Source organism: Marmota marmota, unplaced genomic scaffold (genome assembly GCF_001458135.2).
Source record: "Marmota marmota marmota unplaced genomic scaffold, marMar, whole genome shotgun sequence".
Classification (NCBI taxonomy): domain Eukaryota; kingdom Metazoa; phylum Chordata; class Mammalia; order Rodentia; family Sciuridae; genus Marmota; species Marmota marmota.
The window spans coordinates 3,330,367-3,342,939 of NW_026000241.1; the positions used below are offsets into that span (position 1 = coordinate 3,330,367).

Here is a 12,573-nt window from a genome sequence, read left to right on the forward strand (position 1 = left end):
ATGCACTGCAGGGCAGGGGCTGAGGACCCTCCTGGGCTCGGACCTGGTCCACTCCTCAGAGGGAGCCCAGGTGGCGCCTCCCAGTGGGTCTGGGGGATGGGAAGGGGGCTGAGCCTGGCAAACTCTGGGCTCCAGCTGTGGCTCTCCTGGCCTGTGGGTGGGGGACTGGAGCCTGGTGGCCCTGGTTCAGACCCTGGAGCACAGGCAGGCTGCCTCACTGCCCCACCTCAGTTTCCCTTTCTGTGGAGTGGGGACAAGATGACACCCATGTCCTAGGGTTGCGTGGGAACAACCCCAGTGTGTCAGGGTGTTTACCACCATCGCTGACCTTTAGTTAGGAAGGGAGGGTCAGGGCCAGCTGTTGTCTCAGGTCCCCTGCCTGGTTTCTCAGGTGCTCTGGCCCTGTCCCCTTCCTCAGAGACACACACTACACCAGCCACCTGGCCTGCAGCTGTGGCTGGAGCACCTGAGAGCCACATCTGCCACCACCACTGTCAGCCCCACGGCCTGTCCTGGGACCCCGTGGTGCCCTATTACCCCCCAACAGGAAGGTGCTGTGGGCAGGTGCTGGGCTCAGGCTGGGGGCCTCCTCCTGCTGTTCCTGCCACTCAGCAGCTGCCCCCTCCCAGGGCACATCCTGGGGACACTCCTTAAGTCAACGGGGCCTTAGGTACATGAGCCTGTTGCTGTTCAACAGAGAGACAGGCAAGGAGTCAAAGAGAGTCTGGTTCTCAATCCCTAAAATAAAGTCTAGGGGTATTGGTGGTTCCTTCTTGGTCAGTTTATCTAATGTGCTGCCTGGACAGCTGGTCAGGCTCTAAACATTGCCGTGAGGCCTTCATCAGAGGAGACCCCACTGAATGTGAAGACTGCAAGGAAAGCAGGATCCCCTCTCCTGTGTGGGGTCATCTAACTCATGGAGGCCCTAAGAGACCAAGACTGGCCCCCTGAGGAGGACGGAGTTCTGGCCCAGACGCTTCTGGACCTGAGATGGAACATCAGCTCCTCCCTGGTCTCCATCCTGCCACCTCCTCCCTGGTCTCCATGCTGCCACCTCCACCCTGGTCTCCATCCTGCCACCTCCTCCCTGGTCTCCATCCTGCCACCTCCTCCCTGGTCTGCATCCTGCACCTACCTGGTAGAGTCTGGACTTCTCAGTCTGCACAATTGCATGAGCCATGTTCTTATATAACCATGTCCCCCTCTCTCTGTAGAACCCCATTGGTCCCATTTATCCGGAGAGCCCTGCTGCATCAGGGAATAAATGAAAAAACCCCGCTGGGTGCTAAAGGTGGCACAAGGGAATAACTTTCTAGGAATAAGATTCTCCTTTGAGAACTTAATAATTTTTAAAAAAGCAAGTGCTGACATCCTTTACAAATATCCTCCCTGCTCTCCCTAACAGGGACAGTGAGAAAACCAGCCAGAAATGAAGCAAAGGACTAGCTGGTGGCTTCTAGCTCCCTTTCTTGCCTGTCACATGGTCACGATTCCACTTACCATGGAGCAGTCTTAGACATCCACTCCTCATGGTGCGAAGACCATCCAGCCCAGTGATGGAGGACGTTTGGTTCTGGTTGGAGTTAAGAATGCTTCCTGTTTTTATATGACTAGTGACGAAGATGACCACAGAGAGGAAATCACGGTCTGGATGCTTTCTTCCTCCGATCTGTTCCCTGGTGAATTTCTCAGGACTCAGAGGTTTGTTGCCAAATATTTGCTTAGTTTGGGTAATAATCGTGGTGAAGATCTCCTTGGGGTGACTCCCATCTTCTGAGACAGGAAGGTGGGACACTGTGTAGTAGAAGCTCAAGCATGAAGGATCATTCTCCTGGTCTTTCTGCCCCATAAGGACCTTGGTTCGGAATGAATAGACTTATCTATTTATTACCTATCACTAGACTTACTTGTGTAACTTACATGAAAACAAAGCTCATGATTAAATATAGAACTCAGGGCTTCAGTAGATGGGGACAGGAGAAGTCAAACAGCCCAACACGTGACTCTCCTCCTGGGCAGGGAGAAGGTGCATCTGTGTAAGTTTGTGTCTTACTGTTTTCTTTCCATCAAAAGCACCGTGTCCCCAACCAGAGGCAAGACTTGGCATTCCCAACACTCACACCTGCAAATTCTGAGAAGGCAGGTCCTGCAGAGCCACCTGGTCCCCACACTACTATTGTTTGGTACAAATTTTAGTTTTGTGTTTTCTGTATGATTCATAAATACATTGAAATTAAAATGGGTAATTGCTGTGAAAAATCAGACTATTCTTTTGAATACCCAGACAACACCTTACTCTTTGCAGTCTTTATTGTTAAGTATGCTAGTGTGCTGTGCATACACTGTAGGTTTGAATGTCCTTGCCCCCAGGTTACACCAAATTCTGTATTGCTTCTTGGCCCAATCTGAGTTCACTTGCAGAAATCTCATCTGTTGTGAATATGATGTCTGTTCTCCCTCATAAGCTCTAAGCTGACACGTGTAACAACTAAATAATATTAATAAGTATATGCACTATTGAAAAAAATCTCATATTCCCAAAGGAGACTGTAATATTTTCAAATCACTTCTCCTAAACTCAGGATCCTCACCTTGCACCTGTAAAGATACAATATTATACTGTAAGTATTAACTTGATAAAACCACATGCATTATATTTCAACTGGCTTTTCCCATTCAACTTTGTGTATTGGAGATTTTTTAAAATATGAGCTATACTATGGACAGGTATGTGCTATTTTTAAAATTTATACTGACATACCCTATTTAGTTTGCTATTCTTTATTGATGGTTGCTTGTATGTTATGAAATTTTTCACTCTTTCAAACATACTGCAGCAAACCTTAGAGCTTTCTGTAAACATGAGATTGTTTAATGTGATGTAGATTAAAAGATGTGTGATTGCTGGGCCTTAGGTATGCACCACTTAAATTTTCATAACTTGTACCAAATTGCTGAATAAAATGTCTACATAAATTGACTCCAAAATCTAACATTTAAGAATATCCATTTTTCTGCTGGTCTAACAACTATTCAATATAATGAACTTAGCAGATTTTCCTGAACTAATGCTTGAAATATTAGCTCCCTTTAAAAATTAATCTCGGTTTCCTTGATTGCTTGGTATTTATTTGCCATTCATTTATCTTTTTCAGTTAAGAACATATAAATTTCTCTTTGTCCCAGTGGCTCAGGAGGCTGAGGCTGGAGGATTGCAAGTTTAAAACCAGCCTCTGCAACTCAGCATTAAGTAGGTGCTATGAACATTGGTGTACAATCATTCATTTGAGTCCCAGTTTTCCATTCTTTGGGGTGCACATGGATGGGGTGGAGTTGCTGTGTGATGTGATAATTCTATGTTTAACCTTCTGAGGAACTGCCCAACTGTTTTCCACACTGGCTTGACCATTTTCCATTCCCAGGAGTAGTGCATGAGGATTCCAGATTCTTCCCATCCTCACCAATATTATTATTTTCTTTTTTTAAGAAATGTTACTTTTTATATTACTTATTCATGACAGGATTGTCAATAATGTGTAATGATAATTTCAGGGCCATTGCTAAATGTGTATCCTTAACACATATCATTTCTTTGTGCTAAGATCACCCAAAATCTTCTCTTCTAGATTCAAAAAGCAATTACATTCTGGATTAGCTTTAGTCAGTCTAGTATGCAACAGAACACCAGAACGTATTCTTCCTAACTGTGACTTTGTGCCTGTTGACGACCTTCACTACCCTTCCTCTTCCCTGTCCAGCCCTGGTAACCATTAGTCTCCTCTCTAGACACCAGCAGTTCTGGATTCCACCTCCAAGGGGGATTCTGCAGTCTTTGCCTCTATGTTCATTCTGGGGTGTGAAGTGCATCTCACTGTGGTTTTGCATCAAGCTCAAATTTTGGTCTCCATAAGTAAAGTTTCCTTGGGAGACAGCCACACCCGTTCCTTTGGTATCTATGATGGCTGCCACCCTCATGGCAGGGCTGAATCACTGTGAGAGACCATGTGGCCTGTGAAGCCCAAGACATTGACTATGTGCCCCTTCACATAAGTTTGCTGGGCCCTCCACTCAAGCAAGTAGTCAAGGTGAGAATCATACGTGTGTGTGTGTGTGTGTGTGTGTGTACTGGCACTTTATTACAATTACCGTCAGCTCTGTTCTCTTTAGTTATTGCAAGGGCTAGCTATTGCTGCAGAACAAGCAGTCCTCAATGCAAATGGTTTAATAAGATTTTTATTACCCAATGGGACTACCTGTTGTGGGGTTTTCTGAGTCTGGCTCAGGAAAATAATATGCATGTTCACAGGAGAGCCTGTGGCCAGAAATCATACGATGGGTAGGAAATTCATCTCCCTTGTGAGCCATTCTTTGATCTTGAGGAATGAAGTCATTCTGAGCCTGAAGGACACACATAATGGAGGATATAGGTATTGCTCATTCAGTTCCCTTCTAGTGCTGTGGCAAAATTCAGAAAGGGGAGGAATATTTCACTTAAAATAATGGAAGGATTAATATTTCTAGGCAGCGCTGGACATTTTCAAGCAGATCAGTGACTCAATAATGCACCCTACAAAATGCTGACCAATGTTAATGAGCAAATTCCCCCAACACAAGAACAACAACCTTCCACACCTCAGTGATTATATGTGCAAGATGAAAAGACATATTTTATGTAGCAATCCAATGTTTAATGTAGATGTTTTTCTCATCATATTTAAAGTCCTTTCTGATTCTGAGGCCAAAGTAACCAAACTTTCATTTCAAGTTTTTCTTTCCATCTAAACTTCAAGCGGAGACATGTATTTGAAAATAAGCTTTGCCAGTGATTATGGTAGAGACTGTGGACACCAAGCTGGCCAAGAGAAAAGAATCCCAATGGTGAGAAGAAAAGCCAAAGCTCAGCCATGAAGCTCACTGGTCTGTTAGAATCGGCCTCATCAGGAAGAGCAGCTGAGATGGGGACGCGCAGACACATGAGGGACCCACAGGGCAAACCATGCTGTGGGATTCCCTCCAGTATAGGATTATTACACAGGCCATCTTAACTGTCAAATGCATTTCCCCCACACGAGTACCATGCACGACTGTGTGTTTTAGTATCAATAAAAGAAAAATTACTCCATATGATCCATCATGGGAGAGGAAATGGTTTTCAGAAATGCATGTCATCCCATGAGATGAAAGTGAAGTTCCAATATCTCTAATCCAGGATTGAAAATCACTTTGAGAGAGTATGCAGATGATAGAGAGGAAGAATGCTCAGATCTCAGAGCAGAGAGTTTTGCAGGGTGAACTTAATAAGTTTCACAGGGAAGTTGAAATTAAAGGAAGAGAAACTCCAGAAAACAAGTAGAAGGAACAAGTCATACTTCTCTCTCTCTCTCTCTCTCTCTCTCATTCTCTCTGATCAAAATATTGTTAATTTTTTTTTTGCTCTGAGTCTTGAGCTCTGTGATCAAAAGCCATATTAAGACTCAGGAAAATGGGCCTTTGAATTATTTCTTCTTCAAAGAATCTTTTCAGAGCGCTCTTGATGTCTTTATTCCTCAGGCTGTAGATGAAGGTGTTCAGCATGGGGGTGACCATGCGGTACATCACTGAGGCTGTTGAACTTGAGTGTGCATTTTGGGCAATGGAAGAACTAAGGTACACTCCCAGGAGTGTGCAATAAAACAAGGAGACCATGGAGAGATGAGATGCACAGGTGGAGAATGGTCTGTACTTGCCCTGAGCTGATGAGATTGCATGGATGGAGGACACGATCTTGGAGTAGAAGGGAAGGATGTCAGCCAGGGGACCACCTCGAGCAGCCGGCTACAATTATAGCACCATATTATTTAAGAAAGTGTCAGAACAGGCAAGATAAACCAACAGGTTAGTTTCACAGAAAAGAAGTGGTATCTCCAAGTCTGTGCAGAAGGACAGTCTCAATGCCATTCAACTTTGTAGCAGGGAATAAAGAAAACTCATGATCCAGGACACCAAAACCAGATATCCATAGATCCTGGGGTTCCTGAAGATAGAGTAGTTCAGTGGGTGACAGATGGCCATAAAGCCGTCATAGGCCATTATGGCGAGGAGGAAGTTTTCCAACCACATAAATAATTTTAAAAAGCTCATCTGGGTGATACAACCTGCATAGGTAATGGCCTTGCTCTGTGTCTGGATGTTCGTCAGCATCTTGGGGATGGTGGTGGAGGTGAAGCAGATGTCCACAAAGGACAGGCTGGAGAGGAAGAAGTACATGGGTGTGTGCAGGTGGGAGTTGGAGATGGTGGCCAGGATGATGAGCAGGTTCCCCAGCACAGTGACCAGGTACATGGACAGGAAAAGGCCAGATATGAGGGGCTGCAGTTCTGGGTCCTCTGAAAATACCATCAGAAGGAATTCAGAAATTTTTGTGAAATTTTTTGGTTCCATGTGCTGTGAAGAGAAAAAATAAAACATGAGTAGTTTTTGCACCTAGCCACCTTTAGGTTGACCCCAATTTCATTCCTATTTAGGAGACTCCTTCTCTAATTAGCTGATTCATTCCTAATTTGGAATTAGGAAAAAGGTAGTTTTGCTACAATTTTGTCAGAATTTTGTGTATTCTACAGTTTCAATGAGCAATTCTTCCATGTCCTTGAGGAAGGGCCTTGAGTTCTGATCCTGTTCAAGGCACTGGCTTGGCCATGGGCACAGTGTGCTGAAAAACAAAATTCTCCCATCATGGAGAAACAACGTACAAAAACAATTATTAAAAATAACAGCTCTAGCCGAGGGATTCCAATGTTTTCTCCATAAAGTGATGATCCATGTTGGAGTGATGATCCCTTGCATTTGTGTAAAGGGATGTTATAGTGAAAAATAAAAAAGAAATTCTCATAATATGTCAGATGGTATAACTACAATGAATCAAACACAGAGAGGTCAGAAGGGAAGGGGATGGAGGTGCTGGTCCTATGGGGGTCCAGTAGGAGAGGTGAAAGGTGACCCTTGAGCAGAGGCTTGCAGGAGAGGAGGGTGCCTTCAGGTGGTCTGCATAGGCCTGGGCCTGGTGGGAGGGGCAACAGTGCAGGGTCCTGAGGATGGTGCTGCCCTGGCACATCCACATTTCAAAGGAGCCCCGGGGGCAGCAAGCATGAGCTGGTGGGTGCACAGGAGGCCCTATCTGCGAATGCTGAGGAGGGAGCTGTCTCCTGGCTGCTGTGGAGATGCTGAGATTCTCAGGAGGGGCCTTTGTTCCCCTGCCCTCTTGTGACTGTTGCTGGAGGCAGCTTTCCTGAGTTGGCTGACCCCTGAGAAGCTGTGCATACTTTATGTGGATGAGAAGATAAATTCAGACACACGTGACCCTGGCTGTCCCTTTACCACTTCAATGTCATAGATGTGCCCATCTCCTCCATGAGTGTCCCCAGGTCCCTTGTGTTTCTTATTTTGTGTTTTTTTTCCTTTGGCAGGACCTCTTACCCTAAGGTCTACCCCAACAGCGAATTTTCACCTCCACGATATTATACCATTACAATCATTGTGCTGGTTCTATGCTGTACAGCAGGTGTCTGGAAATTAATCCCATGTACAACTTTAACTTTACACTCATGGACACATAGCCCACATGTCCCCCACTTCAGGCCCTGACATCACTGTTCTATTCTGTGTATCTATGAGTCTGACAACTTGAGGTATCTCATGGATGCATAATCATGCATTGTTCTGATGTCAAAGGTACCTTGTGGACCAGAGTGGGTCCCTCCTCATTTCTCTCTGTTAGTTGGGAACAGATGTCTGTATTATCAAGGTCTCAGTTTATCAGACAAGTATCATACAAGAGGAAACATTATAGCCCCATATCCTTGATGAACACTGAAGCATAGATTCTGCAACAAAAGAATTGCAAAATGAGTTCAACGGTGTGTTAAAAGGATCATTCACAATTTGGAATATATGAGCTAAAGTTTCCCTGATCTAGACTGATCTCCATAAAATCCTGAACCTATTTTGACATTCTGTCATCTTTCTACAGAGGATTTTCCCCTGGGGACATCATAACATACATGCATTTATTTTTGTGTATTCTACATTTTCCATTATAATGTAAGGTCCAAACAAGAAGAGAATCTCCATGTTCTGTTTATTTTGTGTTTTCAAAGATGGGCATTTATATAGAGAAAAATTAAAGAAATATAGATTTCTACCCAGATCAACACATCGTTTCAAAACAGTATCTTTAAACAAAATTGATTGAAAATCTAAAATAAAATTTCCCAGAGATATGAAAAATTGTGCTGTATATGTGTAATAAAATTGTAATGCATTCTGCTGTCATTTATTTTTAAAGAAATTAATTAAAAAAATAAAATAAATTTTCCATCAAAGAACTAAAACAATAATTATTTAATTCCGTCATCATGAGTAATTTGAGAATGAAAAACACCTGGATATAAAATGATAAAAACATACGTTTTTAGGAGCAGTGAAAGAAGTGGAGTCCAAAGGTACAATTTCATCCTGTAAAAGCATAAGTGTGTACAAATGTGCTTAGGAAAGTGGACATAGTGGCAGGAGCGAAGAAGTGTAACCACCAAGGTTAGAGCATCACCACCGCTCCCTTCATGAGTTCCCACCATGCACGTGGGCCAGGAGTGTCACCTGCATCTTCCCACCTATTCCCAGCAGGAAGCCCATGAGGCCAGGTGCATATTCCAACTGTGCAGAGAGGACATCTCTGCAGATGTAATGAAACTCCTGTGTATGAAACACGTGCTCATGAGAAGGACATGGGAGATGTTCACTTGAATGCAATAGAGTACGTTCTACAAAAGGGCAGAGGGTGATTGCTGCTCATGAAAACAGAACCAACCCAAAGGCCAAAAGGCAATAGTTCAGAAAAACAGATAAGAAATAAGATGCAAAATGGTGTAAGAGGAACTTGATTAGCATCAATCATGAAGAACTTTAAATGTAAAAAGCAATTTAGGGGGCTGGGGATGTGGCTCAAGCTATAGTGCGCTCGCCTGGCATGCTTGCAGCCCGGGTTCGATCCTCAGCACCACATACAAACAAAGATGTTGTGTCCACCGAAAACTAAAAAAATAAATATTAAAAAATTCTCTCTCTCTCTCTCTCTTTTAAAAAAAAAGGAATGTAGGGTGGGTCAGCAAGGGGACCCACTCGTGGGTTTGGCCACATAAAATTCATATGCTCACATGTTCCCCCTCAAACTGTCAAAACATATATAAAGAACTACATGGCAAACAGGACCTTAGTGAAAATCACTTCCAATTCTATCCTTGAACTCAGGATATAAAGATTCCTGTCCCCATAAAAGCAAAGAATTTGCAAAACCAAAGGAAAAAATGGCTAAAAACCTAAAAAATTGTGTTCAGCCTGTAGTGTAGGAAAGAATTGCAAAATAAAGCCCATCAATTTTATATTAACCCATCAAATAAGAGTTATTTCATGTGACCACCCAGTATGAGAGAGGATGCTGTGAGAAGTGTGTCCCCTGAAGGAGGGTGGCAAGGCAGTATTTGTGAGCAGCCCATTAGTCTCACCTTTGTAATGAATATGGAAGTGGCTTGAATACACTCCAGGCTGAAATTAAAGGAAGAAATGCCCTCACCTCACTGCACAACCTGCCACCCCTGAGACTCATTTTGCCCAACCTGCTACTGGGGAGCTCCCTGGATATGTTCTCATTTTATGGAAAATACTTGATACACTTTCCCAGTCTTGTCCAATTGGACTCTGTTCCCATTATATACTTGTCAGCAATGATCTAAGCACTGTAGAGTCTGAGAGTCGCTTCTCTTTTAACATGTTAACCAGTGGCAGATGAGTGAGTCAGCACTCAGCTCTCTCAGCTCTGGGCTGGTGGGTCATGTTGTCAGCTTCTGTTCTTGATGAATGTTTCCTGCAGGACCTGCCTCCAATGATGAACTGAGTGTCATGAGCTTTCCTCCTGGCCCTCCCAATTCTCCTGCTCCAGGGCAGTGGTCTTCCACCAGGCAGGATGAGGACTGCTGGAGATGGGTGGCAATGGCTGAGGAAGTTGGGGTTGTTACAACTTGGGATTGGCACTGTGCCTAGCAGGTTGAGAGTGGAGAGTTTCAGAAACACATTTCCAGACCAGAATCTTTCCAACTTCAGTGAGAATATGAATCACTTGGGGATCTGGTTGAAATGCAGGTTGTGATGTGGCAGGTTGGTGTGGCCAGAGGTTGTGGTTTTGTAAGAGCTCCCAGTTGGCATTGAGTCTGCCAGTCCTGGCTGGTGGACTCTCTTGTTTTTTTATACTACACAGAAAAATTGTGATAATGGCCTATAACACAATGTTTTCAAGAACACATGCACTGTGGAGTGACTGCTCCAACTAATCCTCATGTGCATCACTTCCTGTGGTTATTATATCTGTGGTGAGACACTCGATATCCACTCACCACTGTTAAAGATTCTGTTGCTAACTATGGTCACCAGGTTGTAGGTCTCCTGAACTCTTCCTCCTGTCTAGCTGAACCTCAGATCCTTTGACCAACATCTCTCCCCACAACCCCACAAACCACATCAGTCCCCGGTGACCACCAGTTCACTTTTTTATTTCTATGAATTAACATTTTATGATTACACATGTGGGTGAGATCATGCAGCATTTATCTTCCGGTTTCACTTTCCCTTCCCTGGAAACTAGAATTTCCATGGGTGTTGTCACAATTGACAGGCTTTCTTCCTTTTTTATGGTTGAATCATACTCCCCTGAGTATACATATAGTGTTTTCTTTATCCATCCATCCATGGATAGACACCTAAGTGGATTCCATATCTGTCTACTCTGGTCAATGCTTCCCTGAGTATGGAAGTGCAGAAGTCTCTGAGATGTCACCTTCATTTCCTTTGGATGACCTTTTCCAGTGGTGGTACTGCGGGGTCACATGGTGGTTCCATTATTGTGCACTGAGGCTGTGGTCCAGTGTCAGAGTTAGGTGCAGGTGTTCTGAGGCCTTCTCCACCGTGAACATCTCCACTACCTCAGTTCTGAATTTAGGTGGTCAGATGTGGACCCTATTGAGCTCAGCATCTGCCTAAACAATTTGACATTTGCATCCTGAATGTTTCCCTCATGACAAGAAGTCCAACTTACTGACCTTGGCTCCTTATTTACAAACTGGGTCATTCCCCCCTTCTTTATGGTGTTTCTGTGTGAATTAAGTTGTAGGTTATAGCTCACAGGAAATGACCTGCCCAGATCAGATGCTCCAGAGATAGCAGCCATTGTGACCATCACCTTGTTCCTCATTGGCTCAGGTCACTATTATGTCACAAGGGTTTCCTGGCACAGGGAATACAGCATTGAGCAGCTCCTGGGAGACAGGGGTGGTGGTGTAGGGGACATCGTCCTAGGACCCAGGCAGGCAGCTCAGAGCCTTTGTCCACCACCTGTGTTAGACTCATGGACATCATCTCTGAACCACTCATGAAGGCTCCAAGTAGGCACAGTAAGGGATTTCAGAGTCTTTAATGCTATTTTAGCATGTTCCACTCTTGGGAAAATGTAGAAAACTGATGTTTCTTGGCACATCAAATTATTTCCCCATTGCGTCTTACTATTTCTGGTTCAAATCCATAAAGTATAATTCATACACTTTTTTTAAGAAGAGAATTTTTAGTTCCAGTTGGACACAATATCTTTATTTTGTTTATGTAGTTTTTTTATGTGGTGCTGGGGCTTGAGCCAGTGCCCCACACATGCTAGACATGTGATCTACCACTGCGCCATGACGCCTGCCCCTAATCAATAAACTTTTGATGTCACCAGGAATATAAACTGTTTTCCTCTCTGATTCTGCAGCACAGAGAACTTGTTACAAATTTTACAATTAGTCATCACACCCACATTTTCTCCACTCTTGGCCTCAGGCTCCCCAATGGGAGAGCAAGAGAAAGTCACAAATGAGAGTGAGCGAGCACATTGAGAAGTGGGATTGTATTGGGGGGACCCTTGTTCTTAGAAAGTTCTATCCCAAAAAGGCCAGAAGGGACAGGGTTACAAGGGACAGGTGAGTGTAATTCAACAGAAGGGGTGTCACCTATATCTGAATACAGGCCCTCAACTTCCTGAACTGGGACAATGCCCAAGTCACTAGGAAATGTAGTGATGGGTCAGAGCCTCTCGATTCAGGATGGAAGGTGGGAGGCATTCAGAGGGGCTCCCCACAGTTGGGGTCCATGTCTATCACCTCCTGAGCTCAAATAGTACTTGTGATCCAAAATCCTGATCTAAAGGAAGGAAAAGTAATTTTAAAAATGGAGCAACACTGGATTTCATCAAAACTGTACAGGTTTGCTCACCAAACAAGCCATGAACATACTGGAAAGGAAGGCCCCAGGTTAGAAAAAGACACACCACACACACACACACACATACAGACACACACACACACACATCTGAGAGCAGGTTAACTGCAGCTGTGCATGGTGTGCACACCTGTCATCCCAGTTCATTGGGAGGCAGAGGCAGGGGTATCGTGAGTTTAAGGCCAGCCTGGGCAACCCAGAGACATCCTGTCTCAAACAAAGACAAAACAACAACAATAA

The 12,573-nt window shown here is 44.1% G+C and overlaps 1 protein-coding gene and 1 pseudogene across 6 annotated transcripts in view; both read right to left on the reverse strand.

Moving 5' to 3' along the window:
• The window catches only part of LOC107145002 (adhesion G protein-coupled receptor E2-like), a 452,375-nt gene that overhangs the window by 65,577 nt on the left and 374,225 nt on the right, over positions 1–12,573 (reverse strand). The window lies entirely within an intron of this gene.
• LOC107144984 lies at positions 5,419–6,420 on the reverse strand (annotated as a pseudogene).